This window comes from Oryzias latipes, chromosome 21 (assembly GCF_002234675.1).
Source record: "Oryzias latipes chromosome 21, ASM223467v1".
NCBI classification, from domain to species: Eukaryota; Metazoa; Chordata; class Actinopteri; order Beloniformes; family Adrianichthyidae; genus Oryzias; species Oryzias latipes.
The window spans coordinates 23,204,823-23,219,336 of record NC_019879.2 but is presented as its reverse complement, the minus strand read 5'-3'; the positions used below and the strand labels follow the sequence as shown (position 1 = coordinate 23,219,336).

General features: G+C 41.9%; 1 protein-coding gene and 1 long non-coding RNA gene across 2 annotated transcripts in view; both read left to right on the top strand.

Annotated features, from left to right (window-relative positions):
• Positions 1-14,514, top strand: part of hs6st3 (heparan sulfate 6-O-sulfotransferase 3) — a 97,576-nt gene that overhangs the window by 21,694 nt on the left and 61,368 nt on the right. The gene's annotated exons all lie outside the window — the stretch shown is intronic.
• LOC105356832 lies at positions 2,141-2,508 on the top strand. Its single transcript, XR_910904.2, has 2 exons — positions 2,141-2,186; positions 2,273-2,508. It is a non-coding gene; the product is annotated as an uncharacterized LOC105356832 (long non-coding RNA).

Sequence of the window (14,514 nt, the reverse complement as noted above, 5' to 3'; positions counted from 1 at the left end):
AACTTCAACAGTTTTTAGGCTTCGCCAATTTTTACAGGCGCTTTATCCGTAATTACAGCAGCATAGCTTCTCCCCTCACGCGCCTTACTTCTACTTCTCACCCCTTTGTCTGGTCCACTGAAGCCCAACAAGCCTTTGATAAATTGAAGGAACTGTTCGTTTCCGCACCCATCCTTATCCAACCGGACCCATCTCGCCAATTCATCGTCGAGGTCGACGCTTCTGATACCGGTGTGGGGGCCGTCCTCTCCCAAAAGGAGGACTCTACAGGCAAAATGAAACCTTGTGCCTTCTTCTCCCGCAAATTATCACCGGCGGAACAGAACTACGATGTCGGCAACCGAGAACTACTTGCCATCAAGCTAGCTTTGGAGGAGTGGCGTCACTGGTTGGAGGGAGCAGAACAGCCATTCATCGTCTGGACCGATCACAAGAACCTGGCCTATCTCCGCTCAGCCAAACGGATCAACTCCAGGCAAGCTCGTTGGTGTCTCTTTTTTGACCGCTTTAATTTTGTAATCACCTACAGACCCGGATCCCGAAATGTCAAGCCTGACGCCCTGTCCCGAAAGTACAGCCCATCTGAACGCGCCCCAGCCACTATCCTTCCCCCCACCTGCGTCATCGGAGCCCTCACGTGGGACATCGAGAACAAGGTACTCCAAGCCCTGAGGGACAATAGTAACCACCCTCCTGTCCCCAGGGGTACCTTGTTCGTTCCTGCTGATCTCCGGTCCGAGGTCATTACCTGGGGGCATACTTCCCGCTTGGCTTGCCATGGGGGGGTTCACCGGACTCTGAACCTCATCCGCAAAAGGTTCCATTGGCCTGCCATGGAAAAGGACGTGCGGGAGTATGTCGCTGCCTGCTCCACGTGCGCCCGATCGAAATCCTCATCCTCTGCTCCGGCAGGTCTGCTTCATCCTCTCCCCACTCCCAATCGACCGTGGTCCCATCTTGCCATGGATTTCGTCACCGGTCTTCCCCCGTCACACGGTAACACTACTGTCCTCACTGTTATTGATCGTTTTTCGAAAATGGCTCACTTCATTCCCCTTCCTCAACTCCCCACGGCCACTGAAACTGCTGATCTGATGGTCCAACACGTTTTTCGCCACCATGGCATCCCTATGGACATTGTCTCCGACCGTGGCCCTCAATTCACGTCACAAGTGTGGAAGGCTTTCTGCTCGGCCTTGGGGGCCACGGTCAGTCTCTCGTCTGGTTATCATCCCCAGTCAAATGGCCAAGCGGAGAGAGCGAACCAGGAGCTGGAGGCAGCTCTCCGCTGTCTGGCGGCACAGAATGAAAAGGACTGGTCCACCTTCCTGGTATGGATAGAGTACGCCCATAACACTCATCCTTCATCTGCCACCGGGATCTCTCCTTTTGAGGCCGCCCTAGGGTACTCACCACCTCTGTTTCCATCCCAGGAGTTGGATCTGGCAGTGCCTTCCGTTCAACATCACCTCCAGCGTTGTCAACGCGTCTGGACTCAGACGAAGGCCGCTCTCCTCCGCACCAAGGAGAGCAACTGCCGGATCGCCAACCGTCGCAGGGTGGTGGGACCCGACTATCAACCAGGTCAGAGGGTTTGGCTCTCTACTCGCAATATCCCCATTCAGGCATCTTCCAAGAAACTGGCTCCCCGATTCATCGGTCCTTACGTCATAGACAAACTCATCAACCCTACCTGTGTCCGTCTTCGTTTGCCCAAAGCCCTGAAGGTCCACCCGTCGTTTCACATCTCCCAGATCAAGCCAGTCCAGGACAGTCCTCTGTGCCCGCCGTCCACTTCCCCACCGCCCGCCCGGGTCATCGACGGCGCTCCGGCCTATGACGTCAGCCGGATTTTGGACGTCCGTCGGAGGGTTCGTGGATTCCAGTTCCTGGTCGACTGGGTGGGCTACGGTCCGGAGGAGCGCTCATGGATTCCCCGCTCGTTTATTTTGGACCCCTCTCTCATTGAGGATTTCTACCGTGCCCACCCTGATCGCCGCCCTTGACCGCCTGGAGGCGGTCGTTGAGGGGGGGGTACTGACATGGTGCCTCTGTCGGCCTCCTCCCCCTCTCCTCTCCGCTTGGCTGCTGATTCTCAACACCTGCGACCACTTACCTCATCACCTCATCCGCCTTCATAAGGAGCCACAGGATCATCAGTCTTCGCCAGTCCGTTGCCCCTGATGGTGCATAGTTGGTCTTCAAGTCAAGCTATAGTTCGTTTGCTACGTCAAGTCCATGACTAAATCTGTCTCTCTCTACTCACCTTCAGGAATCCAGTACCACGAGTGGTCGCCTGAATCAGCTTCCAGCCGGTCTCGCCAATCTGTCCTCCCCTGCGGTCCCACCACGAGCCTCTGCCACCTCAAGGATCCCAACCTTCGCCAGCATCTGTCTACGGAGAAATCCACCAGTGACGCTGCTAACCTCTGTCTCCAGTTTGGAACCGACATCCAGTCCTGCTCACGCTCTGCTCTCTGCTCCTCGAATTAAATCTCTTACCTGCCACGCTCGCCTCCCGCTGTGTTTCTTCTGGGTTCCAGCATCTGGGTTCGAAAAGTGTTCTGTAGCCATGACAGACCTGCTGTGCACTCAACAGTATTTTTCAAGAGTGTCCCCACAACTTTGAGCTTTCTGACATTCGGCATCAGCCTCCAGATCACTAACAGCACCTGACTGTGCAGATGTTGACCGGACAGCCATCAGGTTAGTTTTACCAGACGATTTTAACTTGGATCAGGTGTGGCACCCTGACATTTGATGTATTTTCAATCTTTCCTGGTCTTCTTCTGTTTCTTCTACGATCTTACTAAAAATGCATTTTATGTCCAGCTTTACTTTCTTTAAAGTACAATAAATAAGAGCCCACAACATCATACACAGAAAAATAAATTCTTTCTATCAATTTTTTCCTTTCATGACGCATCAGGAACATCAAAGATGAAATGGTCATGAATATAAGTGAGCCCCACATGTTAAGGTAGAAAATGATTTTATTATTTACAGGAAATGCATTTCAAGTGACATTTGTTTGATTATTGTTAGAGATACATTTACAATATATTTTATTTTCTAGCATATTGAATGTCATGACTGTGGGGAATTTTCTCGTTCCAAGATGGTAATGCCAAAAATGGGTCTGCTCTTGCCAAACGCGTGGTGTGACGTGTGGTGTTCATGGCTTCCACTGATGATTTATCAGCAAAAGGAGACACATGACTATGGTTCAGGTCCCGGTTACCAAACAAAATTTACATACCGGTAGTCAATAGGGGAATGCTGGAACCCTGCTTCTATTTTATTTCCTTGATATTTTTTATTAGTTTGTTATTTAGCTGATCAATAGTCAGTATCAGCCAGCGTGCACTTAATCAAAAATGAATTTACAGTGGTCCCTCGCTATATTAGGAACTCTGTTCGGTGTCTTGCTGTTTCACGAATTTTAATCAGCACACTATTTTTTTGATGGTTCTACGTCTTGATTGGCTGTTGACAATGTAAAACAGTTTCTTCTGTGTTGTGTCCATACAGAATGTGCTCAGTTTGCCAGAGTTACACAAATCTTGTATTGCAATCAGATCTTTGTTTTTATTTTATAATCTGGAAATATATTCAGTGTTGGGAGTAACAGATTAGAAAGTAAAAATTACTTTAATGTATTCACTTTTGTCAGTCATATGGGAACATAACGAATTACAGTTCAAATTTTGTTAATTCCAATTACAAAACCATAAAAACCCTTGTTACTTAGGTTTTGTAGGCTCTAACTCTAAGATCCCAGAGGAGCAGCAGGTGAGCAGCAGAGCAGAGACTGTGTACTGATGTGTCAGTTGCAAATGAAACAACTCTAAAGCCGACTCTTTGGTGTGGAAGACAAGAGCCAGTTCCTTTCTGGGAGCCCCACTTTCTAAAAAGTAATTCACCCTTTCTGACTTTACTTTTCTCTCTAAGCTGCACATGACTGTGTCTCTGATCAGCATGCATTAGCGCTCATGTTCTCCGCAGAGAGGTAGATTTGGTGCAGCGCAAATTACAACAGACAAACGTAGAGAAAGAGACAGGAGCAACTCATCGTAATGGGAGTCGTCACCAAAAATGAGCATGGAGGCATCAAATAGTTCTTTGTGTTTTCAAAAGAGTTGCCTAATTTCAGATTTGATAGATAGGAATATAGGCGTGACAGGTTTTTTCCAAATCTGACTGAGCAGTGGCATAGACCACATGTGTTTTAACTTATTTTTGTGTCATTTTTCACACTGTTGTCTGAGTTCTAATGAAGCCAGGTTGTGTCTTGAACCATGTTCATACTTTGCATGAGGCCTTTCCTTTAACATTCTAGTTTAATAAAAGACAAGGGGATCTTGTGTGTACAGACTGTTTTTCCCTTGAGAATTTGTGTGAGTGGAAAAAATTAAGTAACGAGTAGTAAATTACTTCTTTAAATAGGTTATGAGTAAAGTAGTTAAATTACAATTTTGATCCTGCCATGATTAGGGTTTTTTGCCTTAGTTTTTGCTTCCGTTTTGTGTCTTTCATGATTAGAGTTGTGCTTCATGTTTTATTTTGAAGGTTTCCTGCATGTTTTGAGTTTTACTTCCCTGGTCCCAATTTCCCCTAATCGTTTTCACCTGTGTCTCGTCAATCCTGTTTGTGTATATGTCTTGTCTCTGCCTTCCTCAGTGCTCATCCATACTGTCTGAGTGCATGTCTTCCCGGTTACACCGACAGTTGTTTTTTTCTTTTTCTTTGTTTACCCTGCTCAGTAGTGCTTTTTGTTTGAGTATTAAAACCTTTTTTTTTTTTTTTACTTGGTACCACCTGCCTTCTATCATCTGCATTTTGGGTCCTTCATCAACCCCTGTATGTGACAGATCCAGTGATTAAAGTAAAGTAAGTAGTTACTTTTGAGAAGTAATTTACCCAACATTGCACATTATATGAAGGTATGAACAAGAGGGAAAAGTGTGAGAATGTTCATGTCTGTCTGAGAAAAGTGTAGAAAGTGAGGGATTTTATAGCCATAAAACATCTGTAATCCTACTCTATTCTGTGGATTTTCAGAACTCAACTCTCACAACAAATGAGGGAACAATTACTAAGCTAAAGGTCTATGTACTTCAAAGCCTATTGAGTCCATTTCTGACTCTGAACAGACACTCAAAACATTTTAGTGGAAAAAACAAGCAGTGAACAACACAAAACAGTTCAAATGTAGGATATAACTTTTGTTATATATAGAACTGACAGTACAGACCATTGACTGTACATGAGAACTGGACTGAGCAGCATTGACCCCTTCCACCTTGCGTTCTAAACAAAGTACCTGCTGGAAGCCAAAATTCCCTAGACTTCCATTGAGAAATAAACAATTATTACTCAATTATAATACTTATCAAAATTGCCATTCTTTTTTTAACACGTTCTTACTAATCCTAGTTTTGTTTCATGACTTTTTTTTTTTTTTTAGTGCAAGTTATTTAAGTTATTAATTGACCAATCAGATGCCTCAATTATCACATGGTGGTCTCAACATCCAGCGTTTAAAACGTTTGACAGATAATTCTTAGTCTGCTTTCAGTGGAAGGGATGTGGACTTCCAACAAGCTGACTCCTAACTGGCAAGATAAAAACGATGGCTCAGACCAACTTGGACCAACCACTGCATATTGACGTCGTCTGGCTCCAACATGGCGATCTCAGGAAAAGATGTTGACTGAATTGACTTTATCTGGTTGGAGCCAGAAGTAAGGCCTTTTCTATGGGTAACGTCACTCTTGCTTAGTCCAGTTCTCATTTACAGTCAATGATACAAACATTCTATTTTTTCATCTGCTTTCTGACCAGTTTAAACACTCTTTTATACAGCAACTTTGCCTCAAACTCACCATTATACTGAGTTTTATGCATAAAACCCATAGGTTAGAAGGAAAAAAAAAATCCCCATAACAGCCATAAAAATACCTAAAAGGGTCTTTTGGGGAACAACAACTCTTCTGTCCTTCACTCCTCAAAAAATGTTTGTCATATGTCTTAACAAATCCCAACAATAGCAAAGCTTCCCCCTCCCGGCAGAAAAACAAAACTACTTGTGAATTAAACTGGATGAATGCTGAGAAAACAAGCCCCGCTGTTTGCTGCTGCTCAACCACCCCAGGGCAGAATCACAGTTCAAGATTTTGCCCTCACGGGAACAGAAGGCTGCTCCAAAAGAAACATGCCAAACCAAAAACAAGGTCAGAGAGGTGGGAGGACAGCAGCTGCTGCTAATTCATTTGAAAACTTAGATTCTGACCTGCTGACCACAATCATTACAAATGTGCATCATGGCAACTGACTGAATTCCCAAAGATGAAAATCTTGACAAGTTTCTTTCTAGTCAACTGACGAGCTTCATGAAGTTGGTAAGGAAATATCAGATGGGGGGGATTGTAGAGCTTCAAAGGTCCTTCTCTTAATTAAAACTTTGGCAAATGATACATTTAAATTATATTTAAAGCAAACTGATCAAATCTTGTTAGTCTGCATGTAATTTCTAAGGCCATCTCATCCCATGAAGTGGGAAAGAAGGAAGATTAGCCCCAAGCTCCTAGTTCATCTCAGGATGATGGTTGATGATTGATTCGGATACAATGAGAAAGCAGAGGAGGGATTAGGCTTTGGGCTGAATCCGTTAATCACACTGCACTACCACACAGTAAGCATTTATCACCAGACACCGAAGGCTTCAGTCCAAGGGGAACTCTGAAACCAATCTCATCGTGTACATGCAATCTATCTAGTTCCACAAAAAGCAGATTTGTTTTGAGGTTACCACATCCTTTTACCCTCAAGAGGAAACCATTCCAAAGCGAAAATGGGAAGCAAACTTAATGATATTATGTTGAGTTTCATTCTATTATCTAGCAGACTGTTTCTGGGCCAATCTAGACCAATTATTTTTAACTGAGATCTACATTTTGCACACCTTGTCTGGTTTCTTTTTACAAAATATTTTTGGCATCAAATCCATTTAGCAAAGTTGGAGAAATAAGATTTGGCTGCAAACCCATTTAGATCACTACCACATGTAGGAACTGTTGATGGTGGATGAAGTATTTTAAAGTGCCAAGCACTATGACTGGGTTGATAATGCATTTCCCCAAGACACTGAGTTGTGTTTTATTACATTTGAATTTGCAACAGGCTGGCAGAAGTGGGATAATGGCAGGGTGCAAGATTGTTCCTCTAGTTCAGGGGTCGGGAACCTATGGCTCGCGAGCCATATATGGCTCTTTTGATGGTCACATGTGGCTCGCAGACAAATCTTTAATTATAGTTTTTTTTTTTTTCATTAGACCAGTCCTTCTCGGGCGCGATGCGATGCCAGAGGCGCGCAGTAGTAGCAGTGCTTAGAGAGAGAAATCTGCGCCAGCGCTATCAGTTACTATTATCTATTATTTCACAGAGTTTGTACCACCCGGAAACCTGTGAATTGCCGTGCCTAAAACTACGCGCTCCCGTCTCTGAGAAAGAGCGCGCAGATGCGGGGACGGGATGTGTGAGGGAGAAAGCAGAGGGTGGGGCTGAGGTGTTGTGGGGACAGGCAGCAGGTGAATCGCGCAGGGATTGTAAAAACGTAAAACCCTCTTCCCGTCACTCACTGCAGCGTGTGAGTGTGTGTTTGGCTCCCCGTCTGCATGTGAGCAGTCTTTGTCACATCTACAGAACATTCAGACCTAAGATCACGTTAAAGTCTCAACGCCTGCGTGAAGCAGAAACTCACCACGTATCAACCAGACTAGACCATCAGCAGAACTACCACGAGAAATACTCATCATTTATTAGCAACAGAATAACAATGTTATTAAAAAAGAATCCACAGACTTATTGTACTTTAAAAATGTTGAAATTAAATCAAATGCACACATTCATTTGTATATTTAGTTTTAAACAAATTGTCGCGGACTGAGTTGGATGGCTGTTGGGCCGCGTTAAAAGTTCTGGAGTTCATTGAACGCGTCAAGCAGAGATCTGATTAGTTCTCAGTTCTGTCGCTCAGCCTGTTGTTAGGTAGTTTGGACCAATGGGGTTCAGCTATGGGCCGAATAAGGGAAATGGGAGGGCTGCAGCGGGAGCAGGTGAATATAAAGTTGGGAGAAGCGCTCTCGTGTCAGCGGGAGAGATTCAGGAGTTGCTGAATTAATTGAACGGCGTTTGTTGCGGTCTGCAGTAACCAGAATAAAGAACTTTAAAAGAGGTTAAGTCTCCGTGCCTCAGTGTGGGGAAGGGACACTACATTATTGTATGGCTCTTTCGAAATTACATTTCAAAATATGTGGCATTTATGGCTCTCTTGGCCAAAAAGGTTCCCGACCCCTGCTCTAGTTTTAACATTGGTAATGGGACCTATTGTTGGAGCTTCAAATTGGGTTCCATACATGAGCATACACAGATGATAAAACAAGGCTTACTACCACAATGCTAAGTACCAGAAGGCTGTTGGATAACTTGATTTCAGATTTCCAGGGGATCGTAACGACAGATTAAAGACCCTCCCCAAAGAAAATGGTGTTTTGGGGTTCTTTAACACCTTGTGGCATTTTTTTCATGATGGATGACACATATAAAGAAAATTAAGCTTAAAATTCTATTTCTGAGTATTTCTTTATTCAAGCTGTTGTGAATTAGAACTAGACACAGTTGGAAGAAGCTTGTAGTAACATAGAACTTACAACAGCTCTGCTCCATTCTGATGCACTAGACAAATAGATCCGTGTACGTCTTTGTTTTCCTGCACAACAGGATTGCTCCAATACTTCTCACCATTTTGTAGCACTGGTAATGTTAGGATGGGGTTGTAAAGGGCTGTAAGTTAGCAGAAAAGCATGTAAACTAAGGGTTAACAGGAAGTAGGGGCAGACTTACTTTGCACCATCTGCCCACAACTCAGAGGCGGATTCTAATGCACTACAGCTGCTCTGTAGAAAATATGTCCCAGGAAAACAGTTTTTATTTTATTTTTTATTTTGTCTTAAAAGGGCATAATAATAATTAAAAGACCACTGGGGATGCTTTTGCAATAGAACATAAATGATCAAAGTGGGACTTTATTGCTAAAAATCCAGAAGTGCATCCATAGTAAATGTTACATCTTAGGCACAGTATAATTGGAGAACTCATCCCAACTGGAGGGAGATGGTTTGATGTAAATATTAGTTGGCCAACCTAAACCACCAAATGATTTCAGCTCTGTGTGTAGCGCACCACTCCCCCAGTTGATGAGTCAAATGTGTACAAATTTCCCACAATCAAGTATGTGACAACTAATACGATTTTAACCTAAAGACTGCAGGTTGTTGATGGTCTTCAAAACAAACTGAAATGTTGATGTTCGTGGTTTGCTCTGGTTCCAAGATAAAGGTGGCCATCGACAGTCAATATTATAATACAAAGATAGAGAAATTGAAACAAATATGTGTTTTCATTAGAAAGTGCCTTTGGGTGCCATTTGGCACCCAAAGGCGCCATTTGGGTGCTAAAGCAGTGTGGCTTCATATGGAAGCTGATGCTGGAGCTCCTGGTAACTAGTCTTATCAGGAGTTTAAATGCGCTAAGGAGAAGACTGGAGATGACCTAATCACAATCCAGGGATACAGCTGTGTCAAGCACAGCTTCTATAGTCAAAGCCAAAGGAGTCAGAGCTACAGGCTCAAGCAGCACTTACTAACTTAAGTGTATAAAGCTGTAATTTTTATATACATAGGTGCATCTAATAAAATAATGTTGTGAAAAAGTTTATTTTACCTGTCAGGGAAAAAAACAGAAGATTAACATTGAAATATATACACACAGATTAAAATATTCTAATCTTTTATTTCTTGTAGTTGGGATGGTTATGGCTTACAGATTATGAAAACCCTAAATTTCACATCTCAACCTGAACAGTTGTGTATGAAATAAGTGTTGGAAACTCACAGCATTACTCTTTAATTAGTACATTTACTGAAACACCTGAGAGTCTTTAAATTGTCTCTCAGTCTGGTTCAGTGAAGAAGACTGCTGACTTGTCAAATCTGCAGAACATCCTTCACAAGAAGGTCATTTCCACAAAAGGTCAGTCCGAAATAGCTGGTTGTTCACAAAGTGCTGTTTCCAAGCATATTAACAGTAAACTAAGAGTAAGGAACAGTGTGGTTGGATGAAGTGGGAAAAAGATAACCACAGCCCAAGAATGACTGCGCTGAATGACAAAAGCATTTCAGACTTCAAACACTTTACAAAGAAATGGAAGTTAAGACGAAAAATTAGTCATACCAAAACAAAAGAAACATAATTAAGGCTAAGTGGCCAGTACTTACAGTCAAATACTAATATAAAATTAAATAAAAGTTTATTTTACATGTTTAATTTGTAAAAGATAAAATTTATAAAACCTTAGTGTGCCAACTTTTCCCCTAGTTCAATTGAAATTTTTCAATATGTCTATAATAGTGGTCACTTTTTATGAAAAATTACTTAAGCGTCCCTATAATTGTTAAAGATTTAGAGCTTCTGTTGCTCAACAAAGAAAAAAGTTCGTTTTATTATTTATGTTTAATGAGGTATTTCATCAATACAGTGGTTTTCTTGTTGGGTTAAAATTGCACTTTAAAAAACTAAAAAGGGCGACAGTGGCTCAGGTGGTTGAGCGGGTCGTCCAATGATCGAAGGGTTGGCGGTTCGATCCCCGCTCCCACCAAAATGTCGTTGTGTCTTTGGGCAAGACACTTTACCCTCCTTGCCTCCAGTGTGGCTCCACTGGTGTGTGAATGTGTATGAATGATCGCAGTGATGGTCAGAGGGGCCGTAGGCGCGAAATGGCAGCCACGCCTCTGTCAGTCTGCCCCAGGGCAGCTGTGGCTACAACCGTAGCTTACCATCACCAAGTTTGAATGAGGAGTGAATGAATAATGGACATAATGTAAGCGCTTTGGGTGTCTTGAAAAGCGCAGATAAATCCAATCCATTATTATTATTAAAAAACAAAACAACCGATTTAAATTTGGTGTGTTTATGCCTATAGTTTAAAATGATTAATAAAACATTTCACAACTTTTGTTGCAATTTTTTCGAAAAGCGGCTGCAACTTCAGGCTTTTTCTGCCACAGGTATAAAAAAATGCCTGGAAAATCCTGTGGAGACAGAATAGAAACTGAAGTAATATTGAATATGTCGGACTTGCTGCATTTGGCCTTGAGACAAAACACAACTATTGATTTACCCAACTACTTACCATACAATGACGTCCCTGCATTCTTCCCTTCATTTTTCCACATAGCCCTTCAGCTTTAAATATTAATATTTGTAAGCTTCTTCTGCTTCTTCCTTCCCATGTTGGGACTGTAATCCAACTTTCTGCTTTAGTCTGACAGAACAACTTCTGGTTGATTGGATTGCATTTGTTTATCTATCATGATCTGACAGTGTCATTTGGTATTCTCGTCATCTATGAATGTTTCTCCTATTTTGCCTTTGGGAAAGGTTCAGCCCATCATGTAAGTCACTTTTTGTGCAGGTCTGTGTATTCTGTATCTGCTTGCATCTGTGCAGATCCTTTGATAAGATTAACCCATGCACCTTTGGTTCCTATTATGAGACTGAGGCAAAAAAAAAATCTTTTATCAAAAGTTTTAAAGAGCGCACCTGTGAAACTGCATTGAACCAAACTACAACTCTTCATACTTCCACTTTAGTTACTCCTCTTCAACGATGCAATGTTTATGGTTTTCTCAGAGTGATGAGATGTGGTGCTCCAACCCTTTCAAATAATATCTCTGTACATCCGGACTTTCAATATTTGCAAACTGACAGCTAAATCAAATGCTTTTGGAATACAAAAAGACGCATTAGCAGCAATTTTTGAGCCTTCAATTGAGTAACTGTTGACATTTTAGTCGTAAACAGGATGTATCACGCTTTGAGCATCACTTCCGAGCAAACACTAAAGTGGTTTAGGATTTTTTGATTGTTTGATTCATAGGTAAATTAGTTAATTCATTCATTCTCTGTGTGATCTAGGATTTTAGATGAGTGGTTACTTATAGTTGAATGTTTATTTTTAGATATATATTGTCATCCTGCTAAAATAAAACTCTGTTGCTGCTCCAGCATGTCGTGCAATGATCATGAAAGGCTGTACTCTTGAAAACCTGTTTGTTTACGGGGAATCTTAGCAAAAATGTATGTCACTCTGTCACCCACCTTGAAGACAGCACATGCCTGAACAATGTTCCACCTCAGAGTGTGAATGCAGCTGTTATACAGCAAAGGCACACATCCACACTCCCTGTAGACTTTTGCATAGATCCCTAATAAGTCAGAACACCATCTTAAGAAAACAAATGGTGTCAAAGTGAGGCAGCCATATTGTTTTTAATGATCCCAGCAGCCTTGCAATCACAGGAATAAACATGCACCAAGAGTTGTTTGCTTAAAGTAGACCAAAAATTCAAAATTGTCTAAGGTGTGTACTTTTTATGTGAGCTTTTATTTGTTTTTACTGTGCCTGAGAGCCGCTGTGCTGTTTTTTTATTGTTAAAAATATTGTATGTCAAAAATAATATGCAGGCTCATTGGTGCAACAGATGAATGAAATTTCTTTTTTATTATTGATGTCAACCAGAAATAAATGTGAGATAAGGTGGATATCAAACAATTAAAATGGGCGTCTTGGTGTTCCTGTACAGTTACAGATGTAGAATCAAGGAGGGGAGAGACTTTGGCATGCGGGTTGAATGCCCTAACGTACAGAAACAGTAAAGCGAGGGCAGCTGAAAAGCACTGGGCCACATAGCTGAGGGAGTTATTTCATCAAGATTTCCGCCTTTCTACAGCCGAGGGAGACAAGCAGAAAAATCAATACTCAAACCGCGGACAGTTCACTACAAGAGCCTCCCTCAGCACAGCTGTCTGTCACAATCACACCTTTAAAACGGGAACTCCTGACAAGGTAAGTGTCAGGCCACACTGATCACACTGTTAGGGCGTGAATGAAGTCTTGTTCAGCACCACGGACAGCTGCACAAAGACACTCATGAAGTTCCACCAGATAGTCCCAAGCTTTTTTTTTTCTTTACAACTCTTCGACATGTTCCTATTAAATCTCAGGGAGCAGGAGCTTGGTGATGGTGCAGTTAACATACCTTCTGTGTAACAGATAGTAACCCTTTAACTGAGTTATCTCAGCCTCATGACAGCCTTGGGCTTGTTTGCATGTCTGTATCTTTAGTCAAAACTGCTAAAACCTCTTTCATTGTTATCCCACGATAATCAACATGACTAACTACTCATTGCATTATATAGAAAATCTTTGCGAAAAACTAATGTGCATACATGCTTACTAGATTGGTAAATATGGAAATATTAGACCATTTTTCTTTGAAATAAAGTTGTATTTACCTTTCTTTTGTATAATCATCCAAGTTATCAGTTTTGGCAGATAAATAAAGTTGTGTATGTGTCCAAATTACATAAACATCACCCTCAGCTGTTTCTATTTCAGGTTATAAGTCCTCAGACTTTTTAACTATAAAGGGTTTCAGTTCCTCCGACTCTCTGCTTTGTCATCCATTTGTTCTCCCCTGTTAAGGTGTTTTGATTACTTTTTTTGTTATTTTCAAGTTTTGTTGTTTTATGTTTCAGTTTGTTCAGTGAGATTGCCAAGTTTTGGCTACAAGGCTTGTTATCCCAAATTTCCTGAAAGTGGAAAAATACATTTGTACAGCTAAGAAATTAAAATGTACCGTATATTCTCTACTAAAATGTATAGTATCAATTTGACAAAAGTAGGAAAACTACTGCAAAAGTCAAAATTATTGTTGAGAAAGAGAGTAGACGCTGCATCATAAACGGAAGTGCCCACTTGTCTGTGTTTGACACGCTTATCCATTGCTGTAAATAGCTTTGCAGCTTGGGAGTAGAGAGGAAACGGACCAACAGTCACACTTATCCACACTATTAGTTGCATATTTGTGAGGATGAGGAGGGTCATGAGCTAGTGCTGCCAATGCTAATGAAGCCAGCACTATAAATGGGCTAGTCAGTCATGATTAACTGGTGTGTCATCCCCAAACTAATTGCCTTAATTAGCTATTGAACTGGTTTCAGGGTTAATAGGACAACAGATTTGCAGGGGATCTGATTTACTAATGTAAGTAAATGATTTTACCCTCTTCCCCCCTTCACACCTTCAAATGATTTGATTAACAGTAAAGGAGAACCAGAGCCCCTTGTTTGTAATACAAAATCAATTTCATGGCTGACTGATCTATCTCTGACTATGTTTTTCTTGGACGCACAAGGTCTTTAGTCAGTCACCGGAGACGGAACAAATGCAGAAAGGCACATTACAAAGCACAGAGGGTAATTCCGCCCATGTCAGTGCAGGGTGGGCTTGAAGAGCTGGCAGCTCCTTCAAACACTACAAAATTGCCCCTGTTTAGCTCTTCTTCCATTACTATCTGCCAATCCCGGCTGTTTTCCCTGAGACTAAATCAG